The sequence below is a fragment of the Mesoplodon densirostris genome, chromosome 12 (genome assembly GCF_025265405.1).
Source record: "Mesoplodon densirostris isolate mMesDen1 chromosome 12, mMesDen1 primary haplotype, whole genome shotgun sequence".
In the NCBI taxonomy this organism is placed as follows: Eukaryota; Metazoa; Chordata; class Mammalia; order Artiodactyla; family Ziphiidae; genus Mesoplodon; species Mesoplodon densirostris.
Genome location: NC_082672.1, coordinates 21,328,075 through 21,328,677, shown reverse-complemented (window position 1 = coordinate 21,328,677; position 603 = coordinate 21,328,075).

The window sequence follows — 603 nt, the reverse complement described above, 5'->3', positions numbered from 1 at the left end:
GGCAATGGCTTGGCGGTGCTTTTGGCCACGCAGTATCCTCAGCACTTGTGTGGACGCTAGGTTAGTATCGAACGAACGAAAGAATGAGTGAACCGGGCTGGCTTTTAAAGCTCACTGGAAAGGGCTGAATCCGGGTGGGTTCTGGGAGGGCGGTGCTCAGCCTCGGGGGGACCCGCAGCCTCCTCGCCGGCCGCCGACAGGGTCGCGCGGCAGGTGCACAGCCGACCGCAGCCCCTCGCAGTCACCCCAGCACTCAGAACCGTGCGGGAAACGCACCGGCACGGCCCGCAAACGTCACCAGCGCAGGGGGGATCCCGGCGGAAAGTCCCGCGCCACGCCCCCGGCGCTGGGGGTCGCCAAGGAGGAGGGGGCTAGGAAACGGGGTGACGTACCTCGGGCGGCGCACTCCGCGGCTCTCAGCTTCTCCGCCCAGAGCATCCGGGGGCGCACAGGAAGGGGAGGAAGCGGGAGAGGGTCCACCGGAGTCCCAGTGGTCCGGAGCGCCCTGGCTGCTGGCGGGGCGGGGCGGGGCGGGGCGCGCGGGGATCCGGCGCCGCCGTTCGGGGGCGGGGCCTGGTCCCGTACTGTAGGAGCTTCCGACGC